Genomic DNA, 15,065 nt, shown 5'->3' on the forward strand with positions numbered 1-15,065 from the left:
GCCCCGCCACGAAGCAAAGACCTGTTCCTGAGCGTTCCCAAATGGGGTGTCTGCAGTGGGCTCTCCAGGACAGGGTCTGGTCCCACCAGGCCCAGGGGGGTCTCTGTGTCCTGGAGATTACAGGAGACGCACAGGCAACCCCCACTGCCTCCCCCCCTCTCCCCCCCAGTCATCCGGATGAGCCCCTCCTCCCCATGTCCCCAAACTTGTGCGCCCAGCCTGGAAAACAACCTGGGGTGGAGGGGTGGGGTTAGGGGGTCAGAGGTGGACTCACCCACTTGCGTCGGGGTCCCCCGGCCTCGATGGAACCAGGAAGGAAGACCTTACCACAGCGCACCCATCTGGGTCTGAGGCCAGGCTCCGGGGACCGGGCACCCGGTCCAGCACGGCCTGCACTGGGCGGTGCACGCAGGCGGGCTCAGCTCCCCACGGGTTCCCACGCAGCCCCGTGGGGTGCAGGGCCACGTGCTCAGAGCAGGGTTTTTTCCAGCAGCACCCCCTCCTCCCTGCGTCCTCCGGATTCCCGGAGACACGTAGGAGGCCACGGGCGGGCGCGGCGGGTGCAAAGCGCCTGAGCTGCTCCGAACCAGCGCAGGAGGCGGCCCCGCGGTCAAGCGCGCAGGATGTGGTGCGCCCGCGGCCTCGGCAGAAATCGGACTCAGGAAGCGGCTTCCCACCCCATCCTGGGCGAGTCCCCAGCCTCCCCGGGTGGGGCCCAGCAACGGGCCCCGCTTCCTGGACAGGAGCCCCTGGTCGGCCGTGCCAGGCACCCCCTCTACCAATCAGGCCCTCACTGGGGGGCAGCCCATCTCCCACCTGGGCACGGTGTGGTTTTATCTCGTGCTGAACTCCTAGCGACACTTAATTTTTTAAAATATATTTTATTGATTTTTCACAGAGAGGAAGGGAGACGGATAGAGAGGTAGAAACATCGGTGAGAGAGAAACATCGATCAGCTGCCTCCTGCACACCCCCCACTGGGGATGTGCCCACAACCAAGGTACATGCCCTTGACCAGAATCGAACCTGGGACCCTTGAGTCTGCAGGCCGTCACTCTATCCACTGAGCCACACCTGTGAGGGCAGCACTTAATTTTTTATTTTTATTTTTTAAATAAGTGGTAACTGCTTTTAAGTTTACAGAATGCAATCCTTCCTCTCTGGTTACAAAGTCTTGGCTATTTCACTCACTACATGCTTTTAATTATTTTTTTTAAATATATTTTATTGATTTTTTTTTTTTACAGAGAGGAAGGGAGAGGGATGAGAGAGAAACATGGATCAGCTGCCTCCTGCACACCCACCCCCCCCTCCCGCTGGGGATGTGCCCGCAACCAAGGTACATGCCCTTGACTGGAATCGAACCTGGGACCCTTAAGGGACATGGGCGGTTGGCTGGCCTGCCTGCTGGTCGAACTCCTGGTGGAGGGGACAATTTGCCTATTAGCCTTTTATTCTATAGGCTATACACGGAGTGGCCAGATTATTATGCGTTAAGAGATCATCATCATCTGGCCACTCCGTGTAAGTCTGGGCGTGTAATTGTTTTGCTGATGCTGTGCAATTCGACTCTTGTGGGAACCGCCAAACATTTTCCAAAGGGATCACTTGCCTCTGGCTGGTGAGGCTCAGTGGGTTGGGCGGTGTCTTGTCCACCCAAAGGTCACCAGTTCAGTTCCTGGTCAGGGCATGTGCCTGGGTTGCTGGCTGGAACCCTGGTCAGGGGCGTGCAGGAGGCAGCCCGTGGATGTTCAGTTCTCACATTGATGTTTCTCTCTCCCTACTTCCTCCCTCTCTCTAAAAATCAATTTTTTTAAATCTTAAAACAAACAATCAAGAAAGCAGAGTGACGGTATCAGTTCATACCAGTGAATTTCAGTGTCCTGGTCACCTTCTCAGCCACCTCGTCAAGTCCCCACCCCTTGGTTTTAGCTACTCTGCGGGGGACAGAGGCACCTCGTGGGTTTAGCTCGCTTGTCTCTGATGACTAAGACCCCTGGGGACATTTCCCTGGGGTTTGGGTGGATTGGGGGCCCCTTTTATTTCTGTAAACTGTCGATTTGGGTGTTTGTTTGTTTTTTCTCATTTCCTCATTTAAATATTTTTGGTTTTTTTCTGTGTGGTATTTTTGGTGTTTTGTGTGTGTGTGTGTTTGTACAGAGCTTTCAATTTCCCTGTTTTGCCTATGAGTTCCTTTTTCAGAGGCACTCACTGCTAGTACCCTGTTTCCCCTAAAATAAGACAGTGTCTTATATTAATTTTTTCTCCAAAAGTTGCGCTAGGTCTTATTTTCGGAGGATGTCTTATTTTCGGGGAAACATGGTACCTACTCATCTAGCTGAGGTTACACTGTCTGGCTGGTGTATTTTGAAGAACAGGATTTTCAAATCTCATTATAATCCAGTTGATCTATATTTTTTCATTTATATTAGAGAGGGAGGGGGCGAGAGAGAGAGAGAGAGAGAGAGATGTGAGAGACATGAGTCGGTTGCCTTCCATACCTGCCCTGACTGGGGATCAAACCTGAAACCTGGCATGTGCCTGACTGGGGAATCGAACCCATGACACTGGAGGTCACCTTTCGTTTCCCAGGCAAGAGTGCATGCCAGAGTTGTGGGCTCCATCCCCAGTAGGGAGTGTGCAGGAGGCAGCCAACTGGTGATTATGTCTCATGGTTGGTGTTTCTGTCTCTCTCTCCCTCTCCCTTCCTCTCCGAAATCAAGAGATGATCTCACTCATCTAGGGGAAATGGTGAACAACATAGACAGATGAACAAGAACAGACCCAGAGAGAAGGAGCCAGACGGTTGGACCTCAGAGGGAGGGTGGGGATAAAAGGGAGAGATCCACCAAAGGACTTAAGTGCATACATATGAGCCTAACCAGTGGTCAAGGACAATAGGGGGGTGGGGGCAGCAGTGGTGGTGGGGATTGGAATGTGGGGGTTGAGGACAAATATGTGATACCTTGATCAATAAAGAAATTAATTTAAAAAAACATATTTTTAAAAAAAAAAATAGAATAAGCCCTAGCTGGCTTGACTCAGTAGATAGAGCATTGGCCTGCGGACTGAAAAGTCCCGGGTTTGATTTTGGTGAAGGGTATAAGCCCAGGTTGTAGGATCGATCCCCAGTAGGGGGCATGGAGGAGGTAGCGGATCAATGAGTCTCTCTCATCACTGATGTTTCTGTCTCTCCTTCTCCCTTCCTCTCTGAAATCAATAAAAATATATTTTAAAATGAAAATTAAAAAAAAAAAAAAGCCGAAGCCTGTTTGGCTCAGTGGATAGAGCGTCGGCCTGCAGACTGAAGGGTCCCAGGTTCGATTCCGGTCAAGGGCATGTACCTTGGTTGTGGGCACATCCCCAGTGGGGGGCGTGCAGGAGGCAGCTGATGGATGTTTCTCTCTCATCAATGTTTCTACCTCTCTATCCCTCTCCCTTCCTCTCTGTAAAAAAATTAATTATATATATATATATACGATAAATGTCAGTGAAGGTTTGGTTCCCATGTCTGATGAGAAGTTTTTAGACCAAACTCCCCACTGGGGAGGGGAGAGAACAGCCACCCAAACTAGAACATCTGTTTCCAGACCTCGAGAACTGCCAAGGCAGACAGAGCGTTCGGCTCTGAGGTAGAAAAGGGAAGGAAGCGGAGAAAGAGGAATTTATAGTTCGGGGTTAGTTTCACACAGACAGGCGCTGATTCTGAAAGTGAACGGAGCGGGTGGCAGACCACAAAGCTGAGGGGAGGGTTGGGAGGTCCCGTTAGGCAAACATGTCAAGTGGGGAGCATCCGCCAGAAGGGTTCCCCCGTGCATGGGGCGCCCCGGAAACACCCGCGGGATTCGGGCTGGACCCCGGAAGGGCCACCCACGGGAATAACAGTTACCTGGGCATCAGCAAGAGCTGAGAGTGCCCTGGCCGGTGTGGCTCAGTGGATAGAGCGTCGGCCTGTGAACTGAAAAGTCCCAGGTTCGATTCTGGTCAAGGGCCCATACCCGGTTTGTGGGCTCGATCCCTAGTGAGGGACTTACAGGAGGCAGCCAATCCACCATGATTCTCTCTCATCAATGATGTTTCTATCTCTCTCTCCCTCTTCCTTCCTCTCTGAAGTCAATAAGAATATATTAAAAAGAAGGAGGAAGAGGAGGAGGAGGAGGACGACGACCTGAGAGGGGCAGGAACTTGGGTTTTGTTTTCCATTAATCTTTTAGGGAGAATGGAAGAGAGAGGGAGAGACAGAGAGAAACATCAATGTGAGAGAAACATAGATTGTTTGCCTCCTGCAGGCACCCTGACCAGGGTCTGGGCTGGGGAGGAGCCTGCAACCCCAGGCATATGCCCTTGACCGGAATCGAACCCAGGACCCTTCAGTCTGCAGGCTGATGCTCTATCCAGTGAGCCAAAGTGGTTAGGGCCTGATTTTTATTTTTTTAATGAATTAATTAGTTAATTAATTAATTTGAAATATATTTCTTTACTAGAGGCACATGCACATCCACTCTGGGGGCTGGAAAGGAAGGAAGGAAGGAAGGAAGGAAGGAAGGAAGGAAGGAAGGAAGGAAGGAAGGAAGGAAGGAAGGAAGAAAGAAAGAAAGAAAGAAAAAAAGAAAGAAAGAAAGAAAGAAACTCTAGAAACCAGACTTCTCTATTTGAATCCTGGCCCTGCCACCCACAAGCTCTGTAACTTTGGGCAAGTTAAGGAATCTCCTTATGCGTCCTCTTCTTCCTCTAGGAAATTATTTATATATATATATATATATATATATATATATATATATATATATGCCTAAGTGACTATTCAACTTGTAGCTATGACACACACTGACCACTAGGGAACAGAGGCTCAACACACAGACTGACAAATCTCAGAGAGAAAGGGGGAGAGGATGGGAAAAGATTAACCAATGATCTTGTATGCATACTAGAGGCTCAGTGCATGGATTCATGCACCAGCGGGGCCCCTCAGCCTGGCCTGCAGGGATCAGGCTAAAACCGGCATTCTGACATCCCCCCGAGGGGTCCCGGATTGTGAGAGGGTGCAGGCCAGGCTGAGGGACCCCGCTGGTGCAGGAATCTGTGCACTGGACCTCTAGCAATAATAAATAACAGTTTCTAGATTTTAGAATGCCTGTGAATACGCAATGAGTCAATATGTTAAAAGTGCTCAGACAAAGCCTGAGGTAATAATAAGAGCTCAAACATTGGTGGTTAGTATGATTGTTGTCATCATATATTTACCTACACAAAACAGCACTGTCAGAGACTCAGCATTCCTTCAAGAGCAGCATTTACAAAAACCAACCACTTGCTAATCCACCAAGAGAGATCTCAAAATAGTCCACAGATTTTTCTCTAATACAAACCCTATTCCCTGACTCCGGAAATGGTATCAGAAAGCAAAAATTAAAAGATGGAAAAACGTACATTTTGATATATTTTTTGTTGATTTCAGAGAAGAAGACAGAGGGACAGATAGATAGAAACATCCATGATGAGAGAGAATCATCCATCGGCTGCCTCCTGCACGCCCCACACTGGGATCAAGCCCACAACTAGGGCCTGTGCCTCGACCGGGAACTGAACTGTGACCCTCTGGTTCATAGGTCGATGCTCAACCACTGAACCACGCCGGCCAAGTGAAAAACATACATTTTGAAACCCCAAGAAGTTCTGCCTAACTTGTGAATGACAGTAAAAAAAATAACACAAAACACAGCTGTTAGGAAGTATTTAGATGCACACAGAGAGTTTGACTCATATGGAAACTTGTTAGATGCACTGACCGTCATACTGAGAAGAAAATGTTTATGTACTCAAGATTAAAAAAAAGAAGGAAAAAGCAAAAAAGGAACTATGAAGTTTGGGGAATTACTTGCTGAGCATGCAACTTTTGGAGCTAGAAGAAGAGAGGAGAGAGAGAGAGAGAGAGAGAGAGAGAGAGAGAGAGAGAGAGAGAGAGAGAGAGAGAGAGAGAGAATGTGAGGGGGAAAGGCATTCACCAAAGTACACTATTATCAGGACATTTTTCAAAAATAAAGAGAAAAAAACAAAACAAACCAACAGCTCCTCAGAGAGAAAAACAACAACAATATTTAAGTGCCAGATATCACCATCACATCAGGATTCTCATCGACCACTTCAGAAGTTGGAAGGTTATAAAAGTGCATTTTATAATAACCTTTGTAGCCAAAACCGGTTTGGCTCAGTGGATAGAGCATCGGCCTGTGAACTAAAGGGTCCTAGGTTCAATTCCCATCAAGGGCACATGCCCGGGTTGCAGGCTCCATCCCTAGTAGGGAGCATGCAGGAGGCAGCCGGCCCATGATTCTCTCCCATCATGGATGTTTCTCTCTTTCCCTCTCCCTTCCACTCCGAAATCAATAAAAAAATATATTTAACAAAAACAGCAGATGTGTATTGTCTTATGGTCCTGGAGGCTGGACGTCCAAGTTCAAGGTGATGGTGGGGCTGGTTCTTCCTGTGGCCTCTCCTTAACTTGCAGATAGACCTTTTGTCCTCCAGTCATCCCTCTCTGCCCCTTCCTCCCCCCCTCCCACACACACACAAAGGTCACAGCTGTCTCTCCCCCTTCCTGTGAGGACACCGATTCTATCAGATCAGGGCCCCATCCTTGTGACCTCAGGTAACCCCCATCTCCTCCTCCTTTCTGGCTCTCCTTCATGTTAATGGAGCTCATCTTAGTATTTTCACACTCGTTGCTATTTGGACACAATTAGCCACACGCTGACCTTTTTTTAAAAAAGGATATATCTGTATTGATTTCAGAGAGGAGGGGAGAGGGAGAGAGAGAGCAAGAAACATCAATGATGAGAGAGAATCATTGATGGGCTGCCTCCTGCACGCCCCCTACTGGGGATCGAGCCTACAACCCAGGCATGTGCCCTAACTGGAATCAAACCTGGGACCCTTCAGTCCATAGGCCCATACTCTATCCACTGAGCCAAACTGGGCAGGGCACATTGAGCTTTATAAGCATGTTTCCTTCTCTACAAACAAGAAGGTCTTTGGTCAGGAAGTTTTTCTGAAACACATTCCTATGCATGATGTGAGGGCGTGAATAGGTTTTATTTTTTGCAGTGGACAGGTGATGTGTCATAGAATGGCACACCAGAAACCTGTGTGTAGTTTTATTAACCAATGTCACCCCCCCCCCGATAAATACATAAAAATAAATAAATAAAATACAAATATTTCTTATTTTCTTATTATATTGGGGTGTTTGTTTTTTGTGTGCCAGCCTAATGGCTTTTAGTCATTCAATGTAATTTTTAATTTGTTTATTTAAGATCTTTAAATTGATTTTTAAAGGGAGAAGAAGGAAGAAGGAGCGAGACAGAGAAAACACCAATGTGAGAGCGACATATCCATTGTCTGCCTCCTGCACGCCCGCTACTGGGCATCTGGGAGAGAGCCCGACACCTGGGCATGTATGTGCCCTGTCTCAAATCCAATTGGCAACCCACCCTTTGGTGGCTGGGACCACGCAAACAACTGAGCAACACCAGCCAGGGCTTTGTTTTATTTATTTTAAAACAGATTCTGTTTAATTGAGGTATAATACATACATATTTTAAGACCTGCGCCCAGCCAGTGTGGCTCAGTAGTTGAGCGTCGTCCCATGAACCAAGAAGTTGCTGGTTCGATTCCTGGTCAGGGCACCTGCCCTGGGTACAGGCTCTATCTCTCCCTCCCTCTCTCTCTAAAAAATCAATGAAAAAATATTTTTTTTTAAAAAAAAAGACCTGCATAGTCGAAACCGGTTTGGCTCAGTGGATAGAGCGTCAGCCTGCGGACTGAAAGGTCTCAGGTTCAATTACAGTCAAGGGCATGTACCTTGGTTGCAGGCACATCCTCAGAAGGGGGTGTGCAAGAGGCAGCTGGTCGATGCCTCTAGCTCTCTATCCCTCTCTCTTCCTCTCTGTAAAAAAAAAAAAAATCAATGAAAAAATATATTTTTTAAAAAGGACCTGCAATGTTTAATGTGTACCATCTAGGGAGTTTGGACCCACACAATTGGGGGTGTGCAGGAGGCAGCCGATCCATGATTCTCTGTCCATGTGCGTGCCTTGTCCCCTTCGTCTTCCAAGGCAGCGCATTCCAGCCATCCTGTCTCCTTGTACCGATGGGGAGGCCGAGGCTCCCCGGGGAGAAGGTCTGAGCTGGCCCCTCGGGTCCCCTGGCCCCTGACCTGGAGGCGCAGGGCCTGGACCGCTCACCTGGGGCTCAGAGAACGAACGTGTGTCTCACGCGCCCCCTAGTGGCCGCCACGGGGACAGCCTCTTCTAAGTCCAAGGAAACTATGCTTTTTCAGGAGACAAATTCACTTTTGCATGCGGTTGGTTAACTATTTACCGATCTTCCACCAAGTGCAGACGGTGACCAGGGACCCACCAAAGGAACGCATCTTCACCAGAAGGCGGTGTCCTTCCCCTTCAGGAGAGGCGCCATCCCGCGGGCGTTCATCCATCCATCCCCAGCAATTCCCTCCCTCCTTTCTCAGAGTCAGGGCTGGCTGCCCAAGACAAGAACCTGTCTGACCCCCGGGTGCTGGGCCTGGAGGACTCAGGAGGCGCCTCCCTGGCCAAGGCTCCCAGGGGGGGGGGGGGGTTCTATTGGAAATGGAGCCGGTGGGATCCAGCATCGTGCAGAGCACAACCTACATTCTGTGCGTGGAGACCCCTTACATTCTCCCCTGGGTCCCGCCCACTCTGTGCTGGCTGCATCAATTCTCAACTCCTCCCAACAGCCCATATAGAAGCGTATCTGGCAAAGATTTGTGCAAGAATGGTCCTTCCTCACCCTAGCTGCTGGCACTGCCCTTTCCACTCCAGCCACACCTTTCTACGCTGCCCAGAGGCCCTGAGCAGCTGGGGCGGGGCAGAATGCCTGCATATGCAAATTAACCCACCATCTTTGTTGGGTTGATTTGCATACTCACTCCTGATTGGCTGGTGGGCAGCATGAAGGTACGGTCAATTTGCATCTTTCTCTTTTATTAGTGTGTGTGTGTGTGTGTGTGTGTGTGTGTGTATTAGTGTGTGTGTGTGTGTGTGTGTGTGTGTGTATGAAATATAGATTTCAGAGAGAAGGGGGAGGGAGGGAGAGAGAAGCATCAATGATGAGAGAATCATGGATTGGCTGGCTCTTGCATGCCCCCTACTGGAGATCCAGCCTGCAACATGGGCATGTGCCCTGACTGGGAATGGAACCGTGACCTCCTGGTTCAGAGGTCAACACTCAACCTCTGAGCCATGCTTGCCAGACTGGAGACATCTCTCTTCTTTCTCTTCTCTCTCTTCTCTTCTCCACTCTCCTCTCCTCCTCAGCTCTCCCCTCCCCTCCCTTCTCTTCTCTCTCTCTCTCCCCCTTATATCCGTCTCTGTCTCTATCTCTATGTCTCTCTGCCTCTCTCTCTCCCCCACGTGTGGCCAATGCAAGCCAGGAAGAGGGGTTTCCCCACCCAACCCCGAATCTGTGAGTACAGCAAACCACTTCCTTCCTGAAGTGTCAGTCTCGCTGCACCTGGACCACAATAACACCTACGTGTTACCTCACCTGGTGCCTCCGTGGCACGGAGCTGGAGTGGGTGAGGGAGGAGGGCATGAGTGAGTCCCCACCACTGGAGGGCCCGGGGCCGGGGAGGAGGCATCGGGAAGCCGAGCACCCATCACAGCCGGCGTGCAGCAGGAGCAGCCCCACACTGCGGGAGCTGCCTGGCCATGGGGACAGCCCGGCGGGCTGCCTGGAGGAGGGGGCCCTGGAGTGTGGCGTGGGGAGCGGAATGAGGAAGGTCACAAGGTCACAAAGTCACGGCAGGACCGAGAGAGAGAACCTGTGAGTGACAAGCGCGGCTCAGAGGGGTGACTTTGGGGACCCTGCAATGGAAAACCCCCACTTCAGTGGAGTGTCTCTCCCTCGTGCCTGGCCTGCGGAGGGTGCTCCCAGGCGGGCGGGGCGTCCATGGCCATTCGGGACTCTAGTGCGGTGGCCGGAGAGGCGGGACCAGGCTGGGACCCAGGCCCCTCAGGTCTGCAGATGCCACAGAGGCCCCATGCATTGGGGGAGGGAGGGGGCAGCGGGAGGGAGGGGAGGCAATTGATGCCTTACCTGGCAGCCAGGTCTCTTCCGGTCGGAAGGAAAACATAAAGACTGGGAATGGAACAGTGACCTCCTGGTTCAGAGGTCGACACTCAACCTCTGAGCCATGCTTGCCAGACTGGAGACATCTCTCTTCTCCTCTCCCCTCCCCTTTCTTTCCCTCCCCTCTCCTCCCTTCTCGTCTCTAACTCCATCTCCATTTCCATCTTCATATCTATCTCTCTCTCTCTCTGCTTCTATCTCTCTCCCACGTGTGGTCAATGCAAGCCAGAAAGAGGTGCAGAATAGAAGTGAGCACTGACCTCTGAACCAGGAGGTCACAGTTCGATTCCTGGTCAGGGTGCATGCCTGGATTGCAGGCTTTGGGCTCGATCCCAAAACATCTCATGGAGTATCCGATCCAGTCCACTGTGCAAGCCACAGCACCCATCCCTCCTCCTCCTCCTCCTCCTCCCCTCCTCCTATTCCTCCTCTTCCTCCTCTTCCTCCTCTTCCTCCTCTTTCTCCTCTTTCTCCTCTTTCTCCTCTTTCTCCTCCTTCTCCTCTCCTCCTCCTCCTCCTCCTTCCCCTCCTCTTCCTCCTCTTCCTCCTCCTCTTCTTCCTCCTCCTCCTTCTCCTCCTTTTCCTCGCCCTCTTCTTCCTCCTCTTTCTTCTCCTCCTTCTCCTCCTCCTCCTCTCCCTCCTCTTCCTCCTCCTCCACGGATTCCTGCTGCCTCCGTCCCTAGTATAGGCCCTCCTGGTCCTCACCTAGGGATTTTTAGAAAGAGTGGAGGAGAGAGAGAGAGAGAGAGAGAGAGAGAGAGAGAGAGAGAGAGAGAGAGAGAGAGAGAAATGTCACTGTGAGAGAGACACATCACCTGGAGACAGAGAGAGAGAAACACCCATGTGAGAGAGACACATCACCTGGAGAGAGAGAGAGAGAGAGAGAGAGAGAGAGAGAGAGAGAGAGAAACATCAATGTGAGAGAGACACATCACCTGGAGAGAAAGAGAAACATCAATGTGAGAGAGACACATCACCTGGAGAGAGAGAGAAACATCAATGTGAGAGAGACACATCACCTGGAGAGAGAGAGAAACATCAATGTGAGAGACACATCGCCTGGTTGCTCCCTGCACATGCCCCTGGGCTCCTGACGGGTACTCGAACCCGAGACCCTTCCCTTCGCAGGCCAACGCTCTAACCACACAGCCACACTGTCCAGGGCGCCCTGGGGGTGTTTTCATAGTAAGTCAGGCTGGACCCCGGGCACCCTGACATTGAGGCTGTGGGAAAACCTCATGGTGGCAGGAACCTTAGGAAGGCCTGCTCCTGACCCAGCCAAGGAGAAGGGCAGGGGGCCCAGGCGGACGGAGGGAGACCCCAAACACTGTCTCCTGCTCCCACCGCTGAGCGCAGACGTTTTCTTCGTCTGTCACTTGGGGGGGAAAAAAAAGAATTTTTTTTTGGAATTCCTTTTTTAGGTAAGTTTTAAATTTAGAGCAGTTTTAAATGTACAGGGAAGCTGTAGAGACAGTTCCCCCCGCTGTTAACATCTTCTGTTTCCATGGCGCAGGGGTCGTAACCCACGAGTCAGTGTGGATGGGCTTTGCTAGCTAAAAAGTCCACGCTTTAGCCCTGGCCTGTGTGGCTCAGTGGATAGAGCGTCGGCCTGCAGACAGAAGGGTGCCGGGTTCGATTCCTGGTCAAGGGCATGTGCCTTGGTTGCGGGGGGCACATCCCCAGTAGGGGGTTTGCAAGAGGCAGCTGATCGATGACTCTCTCTCTCTCATCGATGTTTCTGACTATCTCTCTCCCTTTCTCTCTGTACAAAATCAATAAAATATATTAAAAATTAAGAAACATCGATGAGAGAGAGACACATCCATCAGCTGCCTCCTGCACGCCCCCTACTGGGGATGTGCCTGCAACCAAGGTACATGCCCTTGACCGGAATCAAACCTGGGACCCTTCAGTCCACAGGCCGATGCTCTATCCGCTGAGCCACACCGGTTTCGGAGAAGCCAGCGTCTACATCGTGGGAGGAGGCCATGCTGAGCCCTTGGGCCAGGACCCGCCCATGTCTTCCGTCCAGAGTGGCTGGCCAGGCTGTCTGCCTGGCGGCGGTGGCATTGCTGCCTCTCTCTGGCTCCCTTCCCAGCTCCCCGGCTGCTCCTTCTCCTCCGTCTCTTTGGGGCCCTTCCATGCGGTGCCGCTGGGCGCGTCTGCTTGGACCAGAGCTTACAACCCAGCCGGCTCCAGCCCACGGGCAGGCTTAATTTGGCACATACAGCATTTCTTTTTTTCCCCTTCGTTCGAATTAGTTTTCACATTTAAAAGCTGAGGGATTTTGCTTTTAAAAATACCCAGGTTTCTGTCTCCTCTTGGAAAACGGGAACATCTGGCGAGGCTGTGTCCCTCTCCCCATATGGCATGCCTCGGCTGGGATTAACTAGCAACTGCCATGTGCTCGGAGCCATCCTCCCCGGGGCGTGGGGGGGGGGCGCCAGGGGGGTTCTCGGGCGCCCACGTCCTGAATGGACACCCATGGAGCTTGAGGTGGTGTCGGGAGGGTATTCAGGGAAACCCCTGGGAATGCATGCTCGAAGACCGCCCTGGAGGAACCATCTGTCTTCCCCTGGAGAAGCCGGTCCGGGGAGCAAGGGCAGGAGAAGGTCGAGGCAGCACGTTTCTGCCGGGCAGCGTCTCAGGTCTCCCCTGCATGAGGATGGGTGTCTTGGGCTTACTCGGGGCAAGATAAGGGAATTCTCAAGAAACGCCAGGCTGCAGGCATCTGGGACCCAGACCCTGTGTGAGAGACAGAGAGGTGGACACGAGAGAAAGAGCTGGGGTGAAGCAGAGAGGAGAGAGAGAGAGGGAGAGAGAGAGAGAGAGAGAGAGAGAGAGAGAGAGAAAGAGAGAGAGAGAGAGAGAGAGAGAGAGAGAGAGAGAGAGAGGGAGAGAGGGAGAAAGGAGGTAGCTATCCTCACTTTTTTGGTTTAAAAATGTTTTAATTTTAATCTGACCAGCTTGGCTCAGTGGTTGAGCATCTACCAATGAACCAGGAGATCACTGGTGTGATTCCTAGTCAGTGTACATGGCTTCATCATCACCATCATCATCACTATCAGCATCATCATTACCATCACCATCAAAACATCATCATTATTATCACCAGCATCATCACCAGTATGAGGTGGGCACCCAGCATCATCATCCCCATTATCACCACTCTCACCATCCTCACCATCACTATAATAACATCATTATGATCATCATCACCACCATTATCCTCACCAACATCATCATCATCACCAACATCACCATCATCACCATCACCATCATAACATCATCATCATCATTATCAACATCACCATCATCATCATCAATATCACCATGCTCACCATCACCATCATAATATCATCATCATCACCATCATCACCACCATCACCAACATCACCATCCTCACCATCACCATCATAACTTCATCATCATCACCACCACCACCATCACCACCATCATCAACATCACCATCACCATCATCATCACCACCATCACCACCATCACCACCATCATCACCATCACCATCCCCTTCATCATCCCCATTATCACCACCATCATCCCCATTATCAACATCAGCATCCCCTTCATCACCAACATCTCCCTCATCATCCCTACCACCACCACCATCACCACCATCATTTCTCTCTCTGGTAATGGCACGAGCAACACCCCCAGCCCTTCTCACCAACCTGGGACAGAATATCAGGAGACAGGTGGGGTACAAACCTCCCCTTCTTCCTCTCGCCTATCTTGTCCCCCACAAGGAACACCTGAGTGGGGACCTCAAGTGCAAAGTCTAGCTCTGCTCCCTGGAGGTGGGATGAGGTGTTAGATGCCTGGGGCAGATTTCCGGGGACCTCAGTTTTAGCTCCAACTGTGCCCACCCGGGTGATGACAACAAAGCTGCAGGTTCCCCTCCGAGGGCCTCCGAGGGCATGGACCAGTGTGGCCTCAGTGGGATCCTGGGAGGTTGCCTAGGCAACCTGAGTGGCGAGAGGTGGGAGATTCCTATATACACGGAGTCATCCTTTGGGGAGGTTCTTCTACACCTGGGAGGGCCCTTGTGAAGACGGAATGTGTGGCTCAGTGGATAGAGCGTCAGCCTGTGGACTGAAGGGTTGCAGGTTCAATTCCCATCAAGGGCACCTACCTGGTTGCAGGCTCCTCCCTGGCCCTGACCCCAGTCAGTGCGGGTGCAGGAGGCAAGCAATCCGTGTGTCTCTCTCACATCCATGTTTCTCTCTCTGTCTCTCTCCCTCCCTCTTCCTCCCCCTCCCTTCCATTCCCTCTAAAAATCAATAGAGCCCTAACCAGTGTGGCTCAGTGGATAGAATGTCAGTGTGCAAACTGAAGGGTTCCAGGTTCGATTCCGGTCAAGAGCATGTACCTTGGTTGTAGGCACATCCCCAGTGTGGGGTGTGCAGGAGGCAGCTGATGGATGTTTCTCCCTCATCGATATTTCTAACTCTATCCCTCCCCCTTCCTCTCTGTAAAAAATCAATTATATATATATATATATATATATATATATATATATATATATATATATATATATACACATACATATATATATATATATATATATATATATATATATATATATAAAATCAATTTAAAAAAATATCCTCAGGTGAGTATTTTAAAGAGAGAGAGAGAACTTCTAAAAAAAAAATAGAAAGAAAAGAAAAAGAGCTGAAACCTGAAACCGGTTTGGCTCAGTGGATAGAGCATCCGCCTGCGAACTGAGGGGTCCCAGGTTCGATTCCGGTCAAGGGCATGTACCTTGACTGGAATCATCCCCAGTGGGAGGTGTGCAGGAGGCAGCTGATGGATGATTCTCTCTCATTGATGTTTCTAACTCTCTATCCCTCTCTTCCTCTCTGTAAAAAATCAATAAAATA

This window comes from Pipistrellus kuhlii, unplaced genomic scaffold (assembly GCF_014108245.1).
Source record: "Pipistrellus kuhlii isolate mPipKuh1 unplaced genomic scaffold, mPipKuh1.p scaffold_m20_p_111, whole genome shotgun sequence".
Classification (NCBI taxonomy): Eukaryota; Metazoa; Chordata; class Mammalia; order Chiroptera; family Vespertilionidae; genus Pipistrellus; species Pipistrellus kuhlii.